We start from the raw sequence: 24,528 nt of genomic DNA on the forward strand, positions 1-24,528 counted from the left end.
TCAACTACCATTACCTACTGGAATTAACCCTAGAAGTAACAAAAGAAATGAAATTTGACAAATGGATGTGTTTCATTTTACAAAATTTAAAAAAATGAGATATGTACATCATACCATTAATACCTATTCAGGTTTTCAATGGACAACTGCCTTAAGTTCTAAAAGGGCTGACTGTGTAATTACTCATTTACTAAAAATAATGGCATTTATGAAAATACCTGCACAAATTAAGACTGACAATGCTCCTACATATGTGTCCCTTAAGATGAAAAACTTCTTTATGTATTATAATATAAAACATGTTACTGGTATACCTCACAATCCCACAGGACAAGCAGTTGTGAAAAGAGCTAATCGTACCTTTAAAAAAATGCTTATTAAACAAAAGGGAAGGGTAAAGACACCCAGGGATCGATTAAATAATGCTTTGTTGACTCTAAATTTTCTTAATGTAAATGATGAAGGGACGTCAGCTGCGGAGAGACATTGGATAATAGAAAAAACTGAGGAATTGGGGCAACCAATATTCTTCAAGGACTTGAAAAGTATGAAATAAAAACCTACAGTAGTTTTAAGATGGGGTCGTGGGTATACGTATGTTTCCACAGGGAGTGAAAATATATGGCTACCAACTAAACTTATAAAGATTAGATCTGACCATATAACAAGTGAATCTTAAGAGCTGCCTGGTTCTTAACAGCTTGACATTGTTCCTTACAGCTTGGAAAACTAATGCCCTCTTCTGTCCTATTGGTGTATATACAGGTAGAGCCCTGTATTTACAAAAAGCAGGACAATGCTAAAGACAACAGACAGCATGGGTGATTTAACCCCAAAAACATGCCTCTGGCACCTCGAGCAAAATGCCTCAAATGATGTTCCCTTAAAAATTATATATGTACTAACATACCTGTACTAATGATTTATAAAGTCTGCTTACTTTCAGAACAAAAAACAGGACAATTATAAAGATCGAACTTCTGCCTCTGGCACTACTACTCTTCCAGAAATTACATACATATTAACAATAAATCGGCTAGCCGAAAGGATCGATCCCAAAAAGACTGGACAAAAAACAGCTAGCTTTTCCAGCGCTTGGCCAATATATTATTTTTCTTGGGTACCCGAAAAATATTTTTCTCTTAAACAGCATCAAGTAATTTTGAGAACACGACGCCCCCATTCCCAGTAGGTGGGATGTGTGTTTTTGGTGGGTTACCAATGCTCATCTTTGCCTAACGGGGTTATTTACAATTAATAAAAGTTCATTTGGGGATTTCTTTCTTCTATCTTTCTTTCTCTCTTACTCTCTATCCCTTTTAATATTAAGAAAAAGGGGGGAAGGAAGGGAGGATACAGGATTGTAAAATAAAAGGTAGATTATTGAATCTACTAACTAAATCTAATTGAATCTACTAACTAAATCAGGCGTTCTAGTTGTTAAATACGGGATGCAAAATCATGAGGACCAAGATCTGAAAATGAAGAAGAGCCAGTGTAGAGATGGTAAGCATGATACTGACGGTATCCCCTTAAGGCTTCAGCCTCTAAATATTCAAGAAAAGATGAATATAATTGCTGATGTGAAGGGACCTTAAAGATGGATATCATTAAATTACTGGTTTCAATGAGCAGCTGATTTTAAAGCAGAGAGATCACAAAAGATAATTCAGGTTATTCAAGTGTGTCCAGGGAGATTGTGTCCACCCTTAAAGGCAGAAGAGGAAGGCAGAGTAGAGGGAACATGAAGAGGAATGGAAATCAGAGAAACTCAGCCCACCTTTGATGGCTGAGAATGAAGCAGGTCTCAAGCCAGGTAATGCAGCCTGAGGCTGCTGCTCACCCGAGAACTCGACTAGAAAATATGGACTCCTGCCCTACAGCCACGTGAAGCTACATTCTGCCCAGAGTCAGTGGGACCCTCAGAGCACCTGTGAGGGTTGCTGATGCAGCCCTGAGAAGATCATGAATTTACCTCCTCAAGATTTTGTTTTGGCCATCAATTCCACGAAACTTCCAATTACAAGGGGTGTCATTTTCAGCTGCTGAATTTATATTATTATGCTACGGTAACATGAGAAAACACATACAATAAGCAGCACAAGACTGTAAACCATGGCTAGAGAGAGCAGAAAATACATGAAATAGAAATTTCAGAAGTAGGAAATACGTATAGCACAGGAGTGAAACAATGGAGCTGTGAAAGGGGGATTTATTAGTGGCTGATTGCCCGGACAAACACAGCTCAGAAACCACTTAAGGACAGGTGGAAGGTACAGTCCATGACAGCTGGAGCAGGAGACCGCTGACCACAGTGCATGCAGCAGTCAGAGACCCAAGAGAACCGAATGGTGATGCTCAACTCGCATTCTCCCCCTTTTTATTCAGTTTAGGATTCTGGTCCATGAGATAGTTCTACTTACATCCAGGCTGAGTCCTCTCTCACTTAGTTAAACCGTTCTCCAAATTGCTTGTAGACATACCCAGGAGTATGTTTCAAAACAGTTTTAAATCTCACCAAGTAAATAAAGATGTTTAGTCACCATAGGGAGCTAGAAAAGACCAAGTTAAAATAAAAAAAAATATGCTTTTCATCGAACAGGAGTGGGTAATACAAGAGAGAGCTGGAACCCAGTGGCATGTGACTGGAATCCTAGCACATGGGAGGCTGAAATAGGAAGGTCAGGAGTTCAAGGCCAGCTTGAGCCATACAGTGTGCCCTCTAAGAAAAAGTGGTGACCTGGGAGAATAAGTCAATGGTAGAGTGCTTGAAAGCACATGGAAGATCTGAAACAAAGAACCATCAGGCCAGAACTATGTGTCTCAAGAATATGTTTCAAGAATGAAAGGCAAAAGGAGATTGCAAGACAAGCAAAACTACCTTTAACATCAAATGCTCACTAAAGCTCTTCTAACAGAAAAAGGAAAAATTAGAAGGAACATCCATGGCCTAATGGGGAAGGGTCAGTAGAAAAATTGGCAAACATCTATGTAAAGAAATTTATCTAGAAAACTTGAAACTGATAATGTACAAGTTCAAATGACAACGGTCACTCTAAATGTTGCCGTCTTTAGAAGGGGAGAAACAATGTTTAACATTGGTAGTTGGTCATTTAAAGAAGGATTTGCTAACCTGAAGATAGATAACTCAGTGACTGGTGGCATGAATGAAAAAACGCTCCCCACCCCCATAGGCCCAGGAATTTGAATGCTTAGTCCCCAGTTGTTGGTTCTGTATGGGGAGGCTGTGGTCAAGGGGTGACTGTTGTTGTACAGGTTCATAGACCAAAGGGGGTGAAGGAAGGGCGGAGGCTCATCTGAGGTTCTTCCTTACTGGCACCAGAGCCTACTTCTTGGGAAATCCCACGTAGCCTGGAGACCAGGCGCTCTAGAGGAATCCCCTGGCATGCCAGCTCTAGTTTGCAAGGGGGAAGAGATCCCCCTCAGTCACAGTCATAGGGGAGGGGAGTAAGGGGGAAATGGGAGGGAGGAGGGAATGGGAGGATACAAGGGATGGGATAACCATTGAGATGTAACACGAATAAATTAGTAAAATATATTTTTAAGAAAGGCATTCGGTCTTGTGGGCTGCACAGCTGCTGGGCTCTTGGCCTGTGTGCTGGGCGGCAGTCTCTGTCGTACTCCTCAGAGCACAGCCTGGAAGCCATTCTAATGAGTCCTTCTTTTTTATTTTATATGCTCATTCTATCACTTCTGCTCCTTTGCAGAACCACGGATAATAAAAGAGGGAATTATGACATGGGGATGCTGTAGGTTTGTTCCAGGGAGGAATTTTGCAAAAGTATACAACACACACACACACACACACACACACACACACACACACACACATACACACATGCAAAAGACCAGTACAACAAAGCATACCAAAACTAAGCCATCTCTAACTCCTCCTGCCATGCCCCAAAATTCCTCATCTTTTTAGTATTGAGAATATATATGTATAAATATGTATATATATAAATATGTATATATATAAATATGTATATATATATATATATATATATATATATATATATATATATATCAGTGGTTCTCAACTTCACTAAGGTTATTTCCCTTTAATATAGTTCCTCATGTTGTGGTGACCCCAACCATAAAATTATTTTCATTGCTACTCATTACTCTAATTTTATTATTGTTATGAATTGCAATGTAAATATCTGTGTTTTCCTATGGTCTTAGATGATCAATATGAAAGAGCCCTTTGACTTCCAAAGGGGTTACAACCCATAGGTTGAGAAGCACTGATATAGACTGACAGACAGAGGCGGGAGGGATGGAGAGAGGGAGGGAGGGAGGAAGGGAGGGAGGGAGGGAGGGAGGGAAGGAGGTCTCACTAAGTTTATTTAGTATTGCTCATAAGTACACGTACTTTGGGCTGACCACTTAGAATTACTGAATAACATACTAGGGTGCTCTTCTCTGGAGAAAAGTGACTATCATCACCCATTGCTTGTCTGTAGTTCTTCATCTAGGTGTGAAGCCTTGTTAGTCAACCATATTTGTTGTGAGTTCACAGATGCAGCATTGTGGCGCCCGCACCACCGCGGTACCGAGTCGAGGGCAAGGGACTGCGGATTTAACTCATACACACACACACACACACACACACACACACACACACACACACTAACACGGCGGGTCCTTCGTGCTAAGAGAGCAGCAGCCGCCACAGCAGCAGCCGCGGAAGCTGTTTATTATTCCTCTTTCCAGAGTTCCAAAGAGCCTTCTTATAGGCAGCCAAACAGGAATCCTCCTCCCAGGTGAAATCCCTCAAGAGTAATAGCACACAGGAGGAAAAGTCTCGAGGAAGGGAGGAGCGCGTTCTCAGAGCAGTAAACATGACTAGCTAACCAAGATAAACACAGACGTGGAAGCTTCTAGAAACAGGACATGAAACAGCAAGACAGGCAGGCAGCCCAGTCGGGCCTGGTTCCTACACAGCACCCCTAATTTGCCTGCCCTGGTAAACGTCTGGGTCCTCTGGCTCTTACTACCCCTCTTCCCTGATGTTCCCTGAGCTTGAGGCATAGGACTTGTACTACAGAGGTACCAAATGGGCTGGGTATCCCACAGCCACCTAGTCTCGGCATTTTGACTAGCCGTGGATCGATGTTGTAACCCATCTGTCACAGAAAGAAGCTTCTTTGATGGGAGCTAAGAGTAACATGACCTTTTTTCCTTTCAAATTTTAATCACTACCGCCAACATGCCTGACCTAAGCAACTTAAGCTAAAAAAAATGTATGTCTGGGCTCAGATTCAGAGAACTCAGACCATGATTCTTGGCCCATTGTGCTTAGGCAGAACATCATTGCTGTGCACTTGTTTGTTGGAGTAGAGCTACTCACTTAATGACCACCCCAACCAGAAAGCACTGAGAACTTTCAGAGAGAGAAGCTAGGAGCATCATACCCAAGGACCAGCCCCCAATAACCTGCTTCCTTCAACTAGATCCCACGTCCTTAACCTTCCACCGCATCTCAAACTAGCCCCACTAGCGAGGTACCAGGGGTTCAGAGCATTAGTTTGTGAGTAACAGTTTGTATTGAACACATAAAAAGTAAGCATGAGTTACACTGAATAGATTCACCCAGCTTCTAAGGCAACATATCAGTACTGCAACTGAATATTGTTCCTGATGCTCCAGGAATTTGGATGATTTCCACCGTCTGACAAGCTATTTCTGGCCTGTGCAAGCCCCTAGACTTGCCTCATCTGGAAATTTTGGTGGTGATGACTATTGAGAAGATTTCCTCTCTGATTCTCTGCTCTGCAATCTTTGATCACATTGAGCTCACATCTCCACAGCGGACACCAGGATTTGCCTGAGTTCCCTTGGATGAACTGCTTCCTAAAGCTTATCTCCATAGAATAATCTAGAACACTCCTTTATTCTTATGTGTCAAAAGTCACTGTCCTGTGTTGCCTGGAGGTCAAGCTCTGGAAGTACTGTTTCATATGACTTGGTCTGCTTCCTATTTGTTTCAAGCAGAGAGTAAAGTTTATTTCTAATGTTGTATCCTGGCAAATACAGAAGTTCCTAGAGCAGTTCAACTTAATTATGACCGTTTTTATTTTTCCTAGGAAGCCTGGAGTTAGGACAAACTGAGTTAGAGGTAATTATGAAATCTCTTAATGTAATTGTTGGTGTGTAAAAAAATCCTTAAATAAGACCATAAACTCTGTTGAAGAATCATCACAGTGGCAGTGGGAAGTGGAAGGGATTACTTCATGAGTTGAAATGTGAAGCCTATCCAGTTTGAGATTTGTGTGATACCTATAAGCAAGAGTCAGGAGGAAACACTTAAATGTGAAGTGAGGACAGTGGCAAGGCCAGCATTTTAAATTTCAAACACAATGTTTCTACAGGATGAGGTGAGTATGCTCTTTGCATTTTCTCTGCAAGGATTTTCACTATAGTTACTTAGTATTTATATGCTTGTAATATACACTCCCCATGTTTGTTAAAGTCCACTTAGTACAGAAGAAGCTGTATATGTGTTGAATGTGGTAAGCCTGGACACACACATTCAACTGTGTGCCCATCACCCTAAACCAGGCGGCAACCACACCCATCATCTCTAAGCCTACTTGTGTCTCTATAGTCTGCTGTTGCTGGTGTTGTTTCTGTGGCTTCTGATGTCCTGATCTCAGACAGGAAAGGAACTGTTTCTGGACAGCAATGTTGGAGGATACTGGGAGCTATAGGTCCTGACCTCAGGAAAAGTTCTGGGTTTCTCAGGGATATTTTCATCCTCCTTCAGTCTGAACTGACCTACGATTCCTCTTCACACATAGAACAGAGCCTTGACCGTCTTCGTTATGGTTCTATTGCTGTGAAGAGATGTCACGAGCAAGGCAACTCATGTAAAAGAAAGCATTTAATTTGGAGCTAGCTTACAGTTTTAGGGAGTTAGCCGATGATCACCTTGGCAGGAAGAGGACAGGCATGCCCTGGAGCCGGCACTGAAAACCCTACATCCTCATGACTAGTCTGCACAAAGAGAGAGAAAGACATTTGGCCTGGCATGAGCTTTAGAAACCTCAAAACTCACGCCAAGTGACAGACTTGCTCCAACAAGATCGCATCTCCTAATCCTTCCCAAACAGTTCCAAAAAATGGTGAACTAAGCATTCAAACATATGAACCTACATGGTGGACTGGGAGGGGGGGAGACATCCTTATTCATTGACATCCTATTATATTGTAATTATACTCAGAATTACCTGTCAGGTTTTCATGCCAGATAATTTTTACTGTGGGTTATCATTTTTTCAACATAATTTCATGTTGATTATTTGGGAAGTTCACACAATGCACCCTGTCCCACTCCCTTCCCGGCCCTCCTAGATCCACACCCTGCCCTGGTGCCCTCCTCCTCAACAATAACAACAAAAACACACCAAGTGCAACTTGTGTTGCCCATGTAGTCACTAGAGCATGATGAGAGTTTGTCCCACTCTCAACCTACCCCCCGCTTCACCCCCTGCCACAAGCCATCAACTGTGAAAAGCAACATTCAGCACCCATATCACAAATTTTACAGGTTCTGTTCAATGGCTTCCTGTCTAGACTGTTTTTTTTTTCTGGCAGGAAGAAGTAGACACGGAAGCCTTCAATGTCCCTCATTCTCAACTGTGAATCTGTAGTCATGGATACCACTGCAAGAGAAGCCTCCTTGCCAGTCACAGCCAGTAGCAACACAGACCACGGACTTTCACATGGTTTCTGGCAACAACACAGTCCACCAATATCCACATGACCTCTGGTGACAGCATGGATTATAGACCCCAACATGGCCATGGTGACAGCACATGCTATGCACACTGACATGGGTCCTGGCAGCAACATGGGCCACAGACACCAAGAGGTTAAAGTCATCTTAACTGTTAATATTTACAAAGGCAGTGTTACTTATGTTTGCTTCTTAGTTTCCTTAACTCAAGAGCTGTGATTTTTCTTTTCATGTATCATTTGAGGTTGAAGAAGACTTAGCAGTCTGTTGTTCTATGCATTTTAACCAATCATGTAGTTCTGTTATGCTGTCCCATCTGCTGCAAAAAGTAGTTTCTTTGAAGAGAAGTGAGAGGTTCACTTATCTGTGGGTACAGAGATAAGTGCTTAGAATGAATGTAGGGATCATATTTGTTTGGGAAAATAGCAACAGTAGGTTTTCTCCTAAAGCCTATCACTTGGACAATAACAAATTCCATATGATGTACATATGTATGATGTGTGGTGCCCTCAGTAAAGTGCCTGCCGAGCAACAAAGAGAGCCTGACTTCGGATGCAGAGCACACATGGAAGCCCAGGGAGGAGGCATGCATCTGTAACTCAGCACCTGGCAGGCAGAGCTGGGCAGGTCACCAAAGCTCATTGTCTAACCACAATGGCCAACCTGGTGAGCTGCAGGTCCACTGAGACACCCTGTCACAAGCAGAGGAGGTGGAGAGAAAGTGGGGAGGGTTGTGTGGGAAAGATTGGAGGAAGAAAAGAGAAGGATAACATGCTGTCATTGTGTTTTATTTTTGAATGTTCATAAATTAAAAATAAATTAGAATGGGTAAAATAAAAAGCAATATGGAAACAAGAAATGAACAGGTCTAAGGTCTATTTCTTACTTCCACATGCACTTACGTATGCATACGGGCCTGCATGTGCATGCACGCGCACGCGCGCGCGCACACACACACACACACACACACACATGCACGCACACACTAAACAAATACTTTATAAAACATTAGCAAACTGTCAAGGAGTATATTTTGTACAAAACTTCGAAAAAAGGCTGTGTTCATCTTATAAAATATACATAGAATGAAGAGATAATAAATACACACTCAAGTACTTGTTTCTATAATGTGCTTTTACACTTTATGCAACATGCTCTGAATCCATGTTTCAAATACTGTACAAACTGAAACAGTGACTCAGTAATAACTTTATACATATGTTGAAATAAACTTTAAACTTAGATTTTTTTAGTATCAACAGATAGCCATAAATTAATAGTCTACCTTCCAGGTGTCATAGCTGCACGTGTACAATGATCAAGACTGCATTGTATAAAAGTATAGAATATTTACATACATTTACTATATATTATATATCTATGTGTATGCGTGTGAAGAAAATAGAAGGCTAAGAAATAGTCCCATGAAAATGTGCCTCACTGAACTTTTTATTGAAAGTAGATTCATCTCTCATACAATACACCTAATCACAACTTCCCCTCCCTCCACTCTTTCCAGATTCCCCCCACCTCCCATCTCCCCCAGATCCACTCCTCCTCTGTCTCCCTTCAGAAAGCAGCAGGCCTCTAAGAGACAACAACCAAACATGACAAAACAAGATGCAGTAAGCGAAGGTAAAAGCCCTCATGTTGAGGCTGGACACGGCAGCTCAACAGGAAGAAAAGAGTCCTAAGAGCAGATAAAAGAGTCAGAGATACACTCATTCCCACTGTTAGGAGACTCACAAAAACACCAAGCAAATAACCATAACATACATGGAAATCATGCACAGGCCTCACTGAGTTCCTTTTATGATAGTCTGAATGTACTTCAATGTAGGAATAATGATCTTTTTTTTAAACATTTAGTGTCAGAAGAAAAATAAAGAAAAAGGAAAGAAAGCTTCATCTCTCATATCTTAGCCAAAAATGACCCAAAGTGGGTCATGGATCTAAATGTTAAATAGGAGATTATACAACTATTAGAAAAACCCAGAGGAAAGTTACCTGGAGCTGTGTATGGTGAGGACCGAGCAGGGTTTGTACTAAATGCTAAGTTCATGAAAGAAAAAAATGTATTTAAATTAACTTCATCAAAGTGAAAAAGACTTCATTAAAAAAATAAAAATGCAAGTACGAGTGAAGAAACTATTCCCAAACCACATGTTTGACAAAAAATAATGTCTGAAGTACATAACAAAGTCTTAAAACTCAATAAGCAATCAATGTGACTTAAAATGAGTAAAAAGTATGAACAGACATTTTACAGAGAGAAGAAAATACAGATGTCAGGTAAAATTATGAAGAGATATTCAACAAAAGAACCAGAACACTGTGCTTAGTGGCAGATCTTGCCTGATATGTACAAGGTTCTGGGTTTGATGACAGCTCTATAAATCAATTTAAAGAATTTTAAATACACATGCTACTAATTATAATGTAAACACAAATTAAAGCTATGCGCTGTTACTACACAGCTGTTAGAATAGCTATGAGAAAGAACAAAAGTGACGTCAGAGGCAGGTAACAGAAGACCCAATCCCTTGGACACCACTGATGAGAATGTAATGGCTACAGCCAGAGTAGGAAACAGCAGCACTTTCTAAAAGCAAAAGTACAGTGTGACCCAGCAGTTATAGTCTTGAGAAAGGATAATTTTATGCTCAAACAAAAACCTACACTTGAGTATTGTGGAAACTTATTAGTAATGTAAAACAATAAATAAATCTGAATTCTCTAAACATATCAACAGCTCATCGTAAATGATAGGCCGCGTCTTCGTGCTCCTGACCAGTTCTCTTTCTATGTCAGATAGAGGTGAATTCATAAATTGTTTCTGACCACACACATTGACTGAGAATGGAGCATCATCTATGTTTTTGCTATTTGTGTTATTGATATGAAAAAATGTTTAGGGGAGAAACTGTAAATATTGTTTTATCAGCCTAATGCCTCTCAAACCAACCAACCAAGCAACCAATCAAACCAAAGCAAAACAAAACAAAAAACCCTGAAGGTGGAAGCTGGAAAAGAAAAGAAAATGTGGTGCGTTAGTGGAGCGTGACGCTGGCAAGTGGGTTCAAAGAGGTACTTCCCAGCTATTGTTAAATTTTGGGTTAGCTGAACAGACAGATTCAACTCTCTGAACATGCAAGAATGACACTGCTCCCCCCTTTTTTCTTCCTCAACTTTCATGCTTCTCAATTCATCTGTTTTTCATTCTTCTTGTTGGAACGGCTGATGGAGCACCTCCTTAACACACTCAACGCATCAGTATGTTAATTGATAGATGCATTGCAGCATAATTGCACGGTCTCGGAGAACGTTCACACTGTTCAATTTTATTACTGTCTGATGAAGTACTCTCTAGGAGATAAAGTACCAGCATACGATACATCAAAGTAGACACTCCTGGTAAATTTCAGTGTCTTCTCCATGAAGAGATGTCAATCTGCATATTAGGATATTTTCCAAAAAAATTTTGTTGACGTTTTCTAATCTCTCTCTCTTTATTCTCTTGGGGGAAAACTAATGATTTAATAGTGCTGCCATCTTTCATCGCTTTAAATCCTTGGGACATCTCAAGAGAGCTGGACACTCAGGAATCTCTAGTCACTCAGAGCTGACCAATTCACTCTGCACAAAGTTGTTAGAACTTGAAAGTTTGTAGCGGACTCTAAGTTTGCTTTGCTAATCCTTGCTTCATTTCTTCTTGAAAAATGTAATACTGTAATAAATATTCCTTCTGGGTTAAGGAAAGAGTGTGGGAAAATTGACTGTGATGTTTGGGAGAAACGTTGGCCTGTGGTTTTGTTAGTATGACTTCATGAATACCTTTGGTTATGAATACTTGTGCTCAGTTGATTTCAAAGAAAGCGTGAACAAGACATTCTCTTGAAGATTTAAATGGCGTTAAGAGGACCTCAAAATGGAAATGATGGTGGAGAGAAATGTCTTAAAATTATGTAGGATGAAGACTTCAGTGCAGTAGTGTCTAACATTATATTACATTTAGGTAATTTGCTGGAGTACTGTTATCTAATTTAATAGCAGGGGAGTTTTTAAAGTACTAAGAGCCTGTATTTGGCATTTAAAAAAATGTCTAGGTCTGAATGTCCCTGCTGCATTAACCTTAGTTTGGTTATGTAATTCTTAAAACCTTTTTCTTACTCTGTAAAATGTCATAACACTAGTGCACAACTCATTATGACTCCTGGTTTAATCCTAATTCATGGGTCCAATTTTTTCCATTAAAAATTTAATTTTAAAGAGTGTTCATTATGTTATCATGGTTTATAAGATGTGCTTTTGCCTGCATGGAACACATCTTTACGCAAGAGGAGGACTGAGCATCATGGAAAACATCTTTATGCAAGAGGAGGACTGAGGATTCAAAACTTTGTTTAATATTCTTGGTGACTTGCTTTTTCAGTTTTTGGTTTTGATTTTGTTTTGTTTTGTTTTGTTTTGTCACTTTTCCTCATTGTAGATCATTTATATTAAGGTGTGCATTTTTATTTCATCATACAATTTCATTGTATAATATGCATCGGTTGATTTAAAATTAATAAGTGCATCCATATATATCCATGCAGATGATTGGGTTCCCAAAACGTGTTCATTTTATGACTGAAACTTTGTACAGGCAGGAGTTTCTCATCTCTCCCATGCTCAACCACCACTAGCCACTGTTTTAATCCCTGTTCCTGTGAATTCAACAGTTTTAGATTCCACCCATATGTAGAGCCAACAGCACATGTCTTTGTGTGTCTGACTGACTAATCCTAGTATAATTTTCTCTGGTTTCATCAGTGTTGTTTTCAATTTCATTCCTTTTCATGTGTAAATTATATTTGTTTATCAATAGGCATTTAGGACATTTCTGTATGATAGCTGCCATAAATTATGCCGCCACAAACATAAGGATGCAGATGCTCCTTTTTGAGACACCAACTTCATGTTCTTTGGATACAGACATAGAAATGGAACTAGTAGACATGATTGGCATTTTATCAGTGGTCTTTCCAAACAGACTGCATCAATGTGCATGCCCACTGGAGGATACAAGGTGCATGCCCACTGGAGGACACGAGGTGCATGCCCACTGGAGGACATGAGGTGCATGTCTACTGGAGGACACGAGGTGCATGCCCACTGGAGGACACGAGGTGCATGCTTACTGGAGGACACGAGGTGCATGCCCACTGGAGGACACGAGGTGCATGCCCACTGGAGGACACGAGATGCATGCCCACTGAAGGACACGAGGTGCATGCCCACTGGAGGACACGAGGTGCGTGCCCACTGGAGGACACGAGATGCGTGCCCACTGGAGGACACGAGATGCGTGCCCACTGGAGGACACGAGGTGCACGCCCACTGGAGGACACGAGGTGCACGCCCACTGGAGGACACGAGGTGCACGCCCACTGGAGGACACGAGGTGCACGCCCACTGGAGGACACGAGGTGCACGTCCACTGGAGGACACGAGGTGCACGCCCACTGGAGGACACGAGGTGCATGCCCACTGGAGGACACGAGGTGCACGCTCACTGGAGGACACGAGGTGCATGCCTACTGGAGGACACGAGGTGCACGCCCTCTGGAGGACACAAGGTGCACGCTCACTGGAGGACACGAGGTGCATGCCCACTGGAGGACACGGGGTGCATGCCCACTGGAGGACACGAGGTGCATGCCCACTGGAGGACACGGGGTGCATGCCCACTGGAGGACACGGGGTGCATGCCCACTGGAGGACACGAGGTGCATGCCCACTGGAGGACACAAGATGCATGCCCACTGGAGGACACGAGGTGCATACCCACTGGAGGACACGAGATGCATGCCCACTGGAGGACACGAGGTGCATGCCCACTGGAGGACACGGGGTGCATGCCCACTGGAGGACACGAGATGCATGCCCACTGGAGGACACGAGGTGCATACCCACTGGAGGACACGAGGTGCATGCTCACTGGAAGACACGAGGTGCATGCTCACTGGAGGACACGAGGTGCATGCTCACTAGAGGACAAGACTCCTATTTCGCCTGTGGCTTCACCACTTTCTACTTCTTCCTTTCTGATACCATCCTAACAGTTGGAAGTAAGGTCTTGCTGAGGGTCCAATTCACATGGCTCTGATAACCAGTAATATTGGGCGTCTTTTCATTACATGTAGACCATTTGCATATGTTCCTCCCTAGGAAGTATGTCAATTCAGGGTTTCTGTCCATTTAAAAAAATTACTCCACGCTGGGCGGTGGTGGCACAAACCTTTAATCCCAGCACTTGGGAGGCAGAGGCAGGTGGATCTTTGTGATATCGAGGCCAGCCTGGTCTACAGAGCAAGTTCCAGGAAAGCTAGAGTGTTACACAGAGAAACCTTGTCTTAAAAACCAAAATACAAGCAAGCAAACAAACAAAACCAAAACAAAAAACAAAGCAAAACAAAACATAAAACTATTCCACACACTTTTCTTTTCATTATTATTATTTTCTTTTAAAAATGTAATTTCATTACTTCCTCCTCTCTCTCATCTCTCCTGCCCCTCACACGTCCACTACCCCTTTTAATTTCTTGGCCTCCCCTTTTTTAACCATTGTTATTATACACACAGATTTTATATATATATATACACACACACATACATATATAATAAACAAATTGTAATTTGTTGACTCCATTCAATGTTGCCTGCATGTTTCTAGTGCCAATCACTTGATATTGTATTGGGTAACGATTGGGGACTCCTCTCTCTGTATTTGCTCACCTAGGCATGGGTCCTTGTGAGATATTTTCCACATGGGTTGGAATGCCATGGGAATTGTTGGGAATTGTTCATGTCCTGTTAAGGAAGCCATGTAGTAGATATTGAATACAATTGGCTGGAAAACCCAATCTCACAACCGACTTCCTGGTCCTCTGGCTCTTCCAACCTTTCTGCTCCCTCTTCCAGCATGTTCCCTCAGCACTGGGTCCAGAAGTTATGTTGTAGATATGACAACCGGCACTGGGTGCATCACAGTCAGTGTTCCCTGCTATTTGACTAGTTGCAATCCTCTGAAATGGGCTCCTTCAGCTCAAAAAGAAGATTCTTAGATGAAGGCTGAAAGCTAAATTCATACATATGCATAAAATATGTACTTAGAACATGGTTAGAAATTGTACTGGTTTGGGAAAGTGGTGGTAGTAGATGGTTCTGCGAGATTCCTGACTGCACTATGCATGTGTTTGCTTGGTAGATAGTACCAGGCGTGATTTCTTTCCTGCTAAGAGAGCCTTGAGTTAAATTAGATGTCTGTTGGTTACCAGCAAGGCGTAAGTGTCACTACTGCACCTTCAGGGATGTCTTGTCACACAGTGTGTGCTTCGCAGGCCTCACTAGTGGGCAGGACTATTTCTTTGCAGGAAGGGCTATTTCTTGCTTCCCTCCTCCAGCAGCTGGTGGAGAACTGTCTGATTCTATAACATCTAGTCCTCAGGGAGGAGGCTTATAGTCAGTTCCACTTTCAAATCTTTTCCAAATATATAAATATTTCATATAGCAACTGAAATCCCCTGATTCGTTATGGCCAACTTGTTCCTAGAGGTAATATTTATTCTGAATTTTATTTTATTTTTAATTAAGATTTATTTATTTACTATGTATGCAGTACACATTAGATCACATTATAGATGGTTGTGAACATTATAGATGTGGTTGCTGGGAATTGAACCCAGGACCCCTGGAAAAGCAGTCAGTGCTCTTTACCGCTGAGCCATCTCTGCAGCCCCTTATTCTGAATTTTAAATATATTATTTTTATCCATATTTCTGTATTTGTAAATATGTGAAAATAGTTTATGGTGCTGCTTTTAGAGCTTGAAAGGGTTTTTATAGCTTGGGGTTTAGAAAGATGACTCAGTGGCTAAGTGCGCTGGATGCTCTTCCACAGGACCTGGATTCTATAGCTTGGGGTTTAGAAAGACAGCTCAGTGACTAAGCGCGCTGGATGCTCTTCCACAGGACCTGGATTCTATAGCTTGGGGTTTAGAAAGATGGCTCAGTGGCTAAGCGTGCTGGATGCTCTTCCACAGGACCTGGATTCAGTTTCCAGCATCCTCATCATTGCTCATAGTCTTCCTTTTTAATTTTTAAAAACTCTTTAATTCAGGTTATAATATATTCTGTTATTTCTGCCTTTTCCTTTCCTTCAAACTCTCCCATACACTCATCCTTGTTTTGCTCTCTTTCAATATTATGGCCTCGGTTTTCTTTTCTTTATCTTTTTTATCATTAATTTATTTATCTATTCACTGCAGTTCTAGGGGATCATAAGCCTTCCTCTTGCCTCTATATGCAGCAGACACACACACAATACAGACACATACATTAAAGCAAAACACCCATACATATAAAATAAACCCTTTAAAAATTATTATTATAAAATTATTATTATTTTATCATTATAATAAAAGCTCATTATTCCATGGGTGTATTTTTACAGCTTATTTCTCTCTTTTAAAATTGTATTAACTTAGTTATGTGCATGGGAGTTTTGCCTGCATGTAGGCATGCATGTAGGCCTGCATGGACACCTGCATGGACACCTGCATGGACGCCTGCATATATGCTTGCATGTACACCTGTATGTATGCCTGCATGGACACATTCATGTATGCCTGCATATACACCTGCATATATGCTTGCATGTACGCCTGCATGTTTTCCGGCATGTACGCCTGCATGTTTTCCAGCATGTATGCCTGCATGTTTTCCGGCATGTGTACCACATGTATGTGTGATGCACACAGAGGACAGAAGACAGTGCCAGAACACATAGAACTGGAGTTACAGTAGGTTGAAAAATCAGTGTCGGTCCTGGGAACTGAACCCTGGTCCTCTGGAGGAGAAACCAGTTCTTAACCACTGAGCCATCTCTGGTCGTATTTGCTTTTGTTTATTAGTCTTATTAAGTTTGAAACTACTTTATGCATTTTGATTTCTTTGTAGTACTAGGTTTTTATTATAAAAGAACTCCTCCATCTATTCTGTCTGGTAAATGATACTTATGGCTTATCTTTTCCCAGAAATACACTTGTGCAAGGTTCCTTGTGCCCATGTGTCTGGTCTTCACTGAACGATGACCCATTGTTCTGTCCCATCTAGGGATCAGTGCCAGTGTCACAAGACATCCCCTCTTTGCCTTGGGGAGAATTTGTATGTACAGACTGTGGGCAGTGACGTGCAGGCATTTCCATCTGTCCGTGTCCTGTCCCTCACTTGTTATTAGACATTTGAATTCTTACATGCTCTTAGAAAACAATCTTGATATTCCTGTAATGTTTCCTTGATTTTCCATAAGATTGAACATTTTCCATATTTTTAGCCCTGTAGAGTTGATTATCCCTTGAATTGTGTGCGCGCACACACACACACACACACACACACACACACACACCCCACTTTGCTACTTTTATACTACTTCTTTTAGTTTGGTGTGATGATTACTTAGATGAATATCATTCTAGTGTGTGCCAGGTGGGTTTCACCACATTTTTAAGTTATATGTGCTTGAACCAACTTTTTGCTATAATAATCTGCATAGTTATTTTTCTTATTATTAAGAATTTCACCCTTTTACCCTATTAATGAACTATGTACATCTTATTTACGAGATATCTATTTTCCCCATAATCATAGTCATTTTCATGTTTTCTAGCAAAATTTATATAAGAAATTAGACTGTACTTTTTCCTACTTCATTTTTCTGCTCAATTCCATTGTCAAGATTATATTTTTCACATTTTTTGTAGAAATAATTATAAGTGCATACAATTGGTATTAGTCTCCTGTCCCTACTTTCTTCTATTCTCTTGGATCATTTAGATGGGATGGCTTGTCTTTCATCTAAGGTTTTGTATTAGCTGATTGAAGAAATGAAGGGTTTTTTCCATTAGCATTTTCTAATGAACATTCTCAAAACATAAGCAAAACTAGAGTTATTTTATGGAACAAATCTACATCCACACCTAATCTACTATTCTATTAACATATTACTTTGTCTGATTTGCCACATGTATGATCATCTCTTCTTTGTTTAATAACTAGTAAACTGTTATAAATTCTAAACTCTGATGCATAATTGTTATAAATTAATTATTTTTAAATTTTACTTTTTCAATTTTCAATTTTTAATAAAGTTTTGATAATGAGCTTTGCTATACGCCGAGAGCTAGCACATTCTTGCCTCAGATCTTGAGTTTTACACAGATGAGTTGACAATAATCTAGTTCACAAAACAAGTTGCGTCAAATAACAACAAACCAATGTTAGCCATGTCTTCTAACCGCAATGCTAGAGACATACGTTCTATCCTTAGGACAGGACCCTACCCAGCTAAGCTTTCAAGTTGTGAAAAGAAATTAAAGAAGAGCTGAAATGGAAAAACCAGCAACAACAGAAATATGATGCTAATGTAATTGAAGGAGAGGGCGAGGTTCCAGCAAGCAGCAGAACTTGGCCCCTTTGGCCACATGGTTTTGGCTTTAGAGTCAAGGGCATGAGAAAAGAGTTGTGGAATCTCTCTCTGGGTCTAAGGAAAGCTGCTGAGGTCAGACATATATCAGGGCTGTCCCTGCAGGAAGGCCCGGAGAGGCCATTTCATGAAGCGGTGGAAATGAAGCCTGAATGTTGCTGGTAACCATAACATATTAGAGATGTCAGAGTCATGGGATACCTACCAAGAAAGGCTGGACACCGGGTATGAAACCATCCCGAGAAAGAGAAGTGTATTACAGTCAACAAAGCTGAAAAGATTGGGAGACCTGAAGAGTGCTTTGACACCAGACATAGAGATGCAGTCTGGGGATTTGCATAGCTGATACCCTGACACTGTATGTTGGAAGTACGTGAGTTGTTTTTTCAGTTTGACTTTATAAGGAGTTACAGTTAATGGATCAGCACGAGTCTCAGAAGAGACCTTGAACTTTTGACTTTTAAACAGTGTTGAGACTATGATAGGCCATGGAGACTTTTGAAGCTGGACTGAGTGTATTTTTGTACAATGATGTAACCACAAGCCGATAGGGCCAAGGAGTGGACTGTGAGCATTTGAATAAGAATTGTCCACAGAGGCTCAGATACTCAAATAGTCAGGGAGTGGCACTATTTGAAATGATTAAGAGACGGCATTTTTGGAGTAGGTGTGGCCTTGTTGGGGTAGGTGTGGCCTTATTAGGGTAGGTGTGGCCTTGTTGGGGTAGGTGTGGTCTTATTAGGGTAGGTGTGGCCTTGTTGGGGTAGGTGTGGCCTTATTAGAGTAGGTGTGGCCTTGTTGGGATAGGTGTGGCCTTATTAGAGTAGGTGTGGCCTTGTTGGGATAGGTGTGGCCTTATTAGAGTAGGTGTGGCCTTGTTGGGGTAGGTGTGGTCTTATGGGGTTAAGTGTGGCCTTGTTGGGGTAGGTGTGGCCTTGGTGAAGGATATTTCAAAAGCCTATGCCAGGCCCAGTGTCTCTCTTTTCCTGCTGCCTCCAGATCTGGATGTAGACCCCCTCAGCTACTTCTCCAGCGCCATGCCTGCTACAGGATGCCATGTTTTCCGCCATGGTGACAATGGACAGAAGTGGTAAGCAAACTCTAAATAAATGTTTTCCTTTATTAGACTAGCCATGTTCATGGTGTCTCTTCACAGCAATAGACCAGTGGCTAAGACGCTAACCATTAATGGCAAAAATACATTTCAAAGTACTCCTACCTCCTACATGTTTAGAGTTTAAAAACATTTCTAGGTAAACTTTAATACATGTGTGTTCACGCATCATGAGTTCTTGGTTCATGTTTTATCAGGTATTAATATCGCTTTTGAATATTTGAGTATAAACAGAATGCACTTTTCTTTTATATTAATCCAACATTCGTTTTAAGTCCTTTTATAATATGCTACAGTAATATTTTCATAGTTACCATGCTCATCCCATCAGCATGTGGCTATGCTATCCTCAAAAGAACAATGCTTTTCCCCTAACCCTCTTGTTGTGGAATCCCACACAGGGTTCATGGGAATTGCTATCCTCAGTGTACGTCTTCCTTCGCTTGTTTAATCATGTCTAAAAGCTGTCACCCATCTGTTCTTGCTGTGAGTTGCCGCATGTCACTTATTTTTATTACTCAGATTTGTTCCTATGCAGATTTCTTGCTCTGCTTCTGTCTCTGAAGAGTGGTGCTTCAGGAACTGGCCTCTTAGACTGATGGTTTCCCATTTTGGTAATGAATATCTACACTTCAAAGACTATTCACTTCCTTTAACTAGATGAATTTTTACCCCCTAGGTCATTTCTCCTGCTGTTCTGATCCAGGAATATGAAGGCCTGTGTGCTGAGAATACCATATGCCATGCGGTTTTCCTGCGGAGACAAACATCTACCTACGCCAGGTAGAACACTGACAACAGATTAAAAAAATGAATTCCACTCAAGGTTATCTCCTTGAAAACAATGAGTTTAACTATTGATATGAACAGGAGAGTGGGTGGATGGATATTTACAGGACGATGGGCAAATTATGAGCTGTTACACCATTGGGGGAAGAAAACCTGTCTATCCCCAGGTTTAAAGTTTTCTTTGGGTCATATACACTGAGCCCTTTCCCTAGTAACCGTTCACTGCCTACACATCTTTGCAGGGGGACGGAGCCTGGTGAGTCTCTCCCCAGCTCCTTAATGGAAAGTCAACAAGCCTTCTGCAGGTCTTCCTGAAGTAAGTATAGGTGCTAACAGCTCAAAGAGTTAATGTCCATGTCATGCCCAGAGGGCAGCAATCCCTAATGCTGTACTTGCAGCCTCTTCATTTGGTTAGGTGCAATACGGATAACAAATATAGTTCAGGGAGATTTATGTGTATTCAATTACACAGACTGTATATTTTACTTCAAAGGAACATTTTAACCTTCTTTCTTTATACACACTCAATGTTTGTCTCAAAGTTGTGTTAAAGGTGAAAAAATTAATTTAATTCAGATTCAGCATTAGCAAGGTTAATGATAAACAAGTTTCCCACATTTCTTCTTGCCCTTGATATTAAGATCAAATTAAGATTGTCACAATACATACATTAAATTTGCATAATTTCAGTTACTATTTGCATAGAGTATGAAAAATATGCAAAGATATCTGAATGTAATTTACAGTTTGGCTTTTAATGCACTTAAACTTTTTCTATTGACTGTATAAATTTTTAAATGGCCTTTGCAATTTATTTGTTATTTTCCTCCTCCATTCACTTGATGGCATTTATAAAAGTTATATTCACTGCTTTTTGAATATTTATTGGCAGGTTTTACTAATGTTTAAATAGCTTAAAGAAAAGTACACATACAATTTTTATACAGTCTATGGAAACAGAATTTTTATGATATTTTCTGGTCAAATGTGATTTCAAATAGGCTACTGTTTACAGACATTCCTAACTATGCACGTATATTTTTTATTTTTGCTTCATGATGTAGCCAAAGGTCAAAGAACCAGCACATTCAGCTTTTAACTCTCTTTTGACTCAAATTACTTAGCTTCTTCTTGCTCTTCTCTATGATAAGGAAATTTTTTCTTACTAATTGCTCTATATACACACATAAGTATTTTCTTTATTTTCAGTTCTTTAACATATGCTACTGAAAGCAGGACCATTTCTGCCAACTGTTATTTAGACACAGAAGGAAACCAAACAAAATTTAGAGCCCCTACCATGTATAGAAAACCTCTGTGTCAGGAGATTGTGGTTTCTACCCCACACTTGCTCACCTTGAGTACTAGCTTGCTAGCTAGGTTTTGTTTCTCCCTTCAGTTTAGATAAGTGTTTGTGTAAGTGCCCTTATTGACATGTTGGAGCATTGTCTGTGCTGAGTCCGTTCCCCACATAGCCGTCTGTGGAGCGGTACACCTGTCCTCTGTCTTCTCAGTGCCAGTAGCAACTCCCTCCAATTCTGACAGCAAAAAATATACCTGAGTCTGTCCAATTATCATCTTGAAAACCAGAATAGCTTCCAGATCAGAATAGTTGATATGGGCCATATTTAATTGAAAATATCATGCATCTACTTACCTTTATACCTTCAAATGACCCAAAATATAGAAAATACAGAAACAAAGATGGTTATCATATAATAAAATGTTTTTAAAGTTTATATTTTAAAAGAATGTGATAGCTTCAAATATTGATCAGACCTATAAAAATAAACGAGTCCATCACGGAAACAATGTTACAGGACCAAGAAACCAAGCATGTTTCATTACAGCCACCTGGGCCCAGCAGCTGTCTGTTAGGCATTCTGTGTTATACCAGTTGACACGCGCTATTTATTATCTCATTCAGCAATTCTGAAATGATTATTCTGCTCCAGAGACTGCTCAAAGCAACAGACAGAGAAACAAAAGAGCATGGAGTCCTGTCTTCGGGTAAAATGCACAACAAATAGGTTTTCTGAACATATAAACCTCATGAAGGTTAAGAATGTAGTCGGGGCAGGAAAAATATTTATCATTATTTTGCTAACCCACTGTCCACTTTTGCATTTCCTCCCCCAAAATTAACTTTCTGTGAATTTGAGGCTGTCCTGCTCTACACAAAGTGCTCTAGGCCACCCAAAACGCATGCACTAAAGACCCTATCTCAACAAAACAAAACAGCAAAAGTGAAATTTTATTACTTACAGCCAACAAAAGAAACCTGCAAAGTATCAAAAGATGCATAATAAACCTCCCTTTAAATTTTTATTATTCAAACACAATTATTTTTTAATGACCTGGTTTAGATAGCTGTCTTTATGACGAGATCAAATTATTTTTGAGATTTTTGCCAGGCTATTATTTGACTAATTTTGTTATACTTTTTCATTCAATATATTTAAATTACATTCTTTTTCCACCCTCACTCCTCCCAGATCCTTCCTTATCACTCTACCAACCCAATTACGTATCCCATGCTCAAAATAACAACAAAAACCAAACAAACTAAAAATCAGAAATAAAAATCAGTAGATTAAAAAAAAACACCAAAACAAAGTAAAATGCTCACATGCACATACACAAAACCAATCACAAACTGTTTGGGCCTGTTTTGTGATGCCCAATGACGTCCAAGCGTGACACCTACATGAGATTGTGGCTGATATACACAGTGGTACACTCCGGAGAAAACTGCTTTTCACTTTGCCAAACGATATTAGTTGCAAATAGCTTCTTGATTAGGGGTGCAGGTTTGTGTACAGCTCCCCTTCTTTTTGCTGGGATTTTGTCTCATTTGAACCTGTGCAAATCTTTTATGTGCTATCCCAGGCACCGTGAGTTCATACGTGTATCAGTCCTGTTACGTCTGGAAGACAGCGTTTCTTTGGACTAGTCTACCACCTCTGACTCTAATAAATCCCTGGGACCCTGGGGGAAGTTTATGCAAAAGACATTCCGTTCTGGACTTAGTGCTCTGAAGTCTCTCACTCTCTGCACATTGCCTAGCTGTGGCTTTTCTGTGATGACTACAATCTACTGCAAGACGATTGTCTATTGAGAGTCAAGCAGTGCCTAATTTGTGGATATAAAAACTGAGGTATCATTCCCTAATTCATTTTGTGAAACCACTATTATCCTGATATCAAACTACATAAAGACCCAACTAAAAAAAAAAAAGAAGAAAATTATAGATCAATATCTCTTATGGACATAGATGCAAAAATTTTCAATTAAAATATTTGCAAATGAGATCTAAGGAATTATCAAAAATACTGCACACTATGACTAAGTTGATTTCATCCTTAAGATTCATAAATAGTTCAAATATGTAAATAAATATAAATATCACATAAAGAGAATGAGAGACAAATACATTATGATCATCTCTTTAGATGTGGAAATGCTTTTGACAAAATACAACATCCTTATTTCTGTAAAAGTCCTGTCGAAACTAGGGATGTAGGGTATATACCTCAACATAATAAAGGCAATTGGATAGCAAGCTCATCGCCAGCATCATGATAAATGTGGAGAATCTCAAAGCATTTCCACTAAAATCAGGAGTAAGACAAAGAGATCCGCACTCTCCACATTTATTCAATATAGTATCTGAAGCATCAGCTAGAGTGATAGACAGCTGAGAAAGAGTAAAGGGAAAATTCCAAAGTATCTCTACTTTCAGATGATAGGATTTTGTACATGAAAGATCCTAAAAATCCGATAGGAAATTTCTGCATTAGATAAACACTTCAGCTAAAGAAAGTAGCAAGATACAAAATTAACACACAAATAACACTAACCTCCTAGATACAAGTGACAAACATACTAAAAGAAATCAGATAAAAAGTACCTTATACAATGGCTTCAAAACAAATCTTGGGTTAATTCTAACCAAACAAGTAAAAAAAAAAAACTTGTATATAAAAATGTTAAGATGTTGGAGAAAGAAATTGAAAAAGACACTAGAATATGAAAAAAATTCTTCCATGCTCAAGGACCGATAGAATTAATATTGCGAAAATGGCTATCCTACCAAAAGCAATCTACATACTCATTTCAACTCCCCTCAAAATTACAACACAATTCTTTACAGAAACAGAAAAACCAATCTTCAAGTTTATATGGAAACACAAAAATCTCAGGATAGCTAAAACAATCCTGAATAATAAAAGAACTGCTAGAGGTATCACCATCCCAGATTTCAAGTTGTATTACAGAGCTATAGTAATAAAAACAGCATCATATTGGCGTAAGAGCAGATAATTTTTTATTTTATATG

This window comes from Acomys minous, assembly GCF_964271855.1.
Source record: "Acomys minous genome assembly, chromosome: 6".
NCBI classification, from domain to species: Eukaryota; Metazoa; Chordata; class Mammalia; order Rodentia; family Muridae; genus Acomys; species Acomys minous.